Source organism: Etheostoma spectabile, chromosome 10 (genome assembly GCF_008692095.1).
Source record: "Etheostoma spectabile isolate EspeVRDwgs_2016 chromosome 10, UIUC_Espe_1.0, whole genome shotgun sequence".
Lineage (NCBI taxonomy): Eukaryota > Metazoa > Chordata > Actinopteri > Perciformes > Percidae > Etheostoma > Etheostoma spectabile.
The window spans coordinates 17,011,641-17,011,976 of NC_045742.1; the positions used below are offsets into that span (position 1 = coordinate 17,011,641).

The 336-nt window shown below is 30.7% G+C and overlaps 1 protein-coding gene across 1 annotated transcript in view; it reads right to left on the minus strand.

The window, feature by feature from the left end:
* LOC116696691 (protocadherin beta-16) overlaps positions 1–336 on the minus strand; it is a gene marked incomplete at its 3' end in the record, with an annotated part of 5,058 nt that overhangs the window by 1,244 nt on the left and 3,478 nt on the right.

The window sequence follows — 336 nt, forward strand, 5'->3', positions numbered from 1 at the left end:
GATATTATAGCATAGTCCTAGTTGATAAAGTATCTTCATTAAAATATAATCTAAATGTCTAGAAAAAAATATTTCTCTCAAAAAAAACCTCTCAAAAACATGCAAAGTATTAAAGAGAAGACTGATTATATTCTGATACTAAATTACATACGTATAAATGCTTTATATTGCTCTCCAAGGTGCTGAACAAGAAAAGACCAAACGAATTCACCAACATGTTATGCATTTAAATAAAGCGTTTAAATGTAACAAGTAATAAGGGAGAACGTGTTATGTAAACCTTTCTAACCTCTAGAGGAGAGTCTGGTTCATCCAGGATGCTCTTTTCACTCTGTA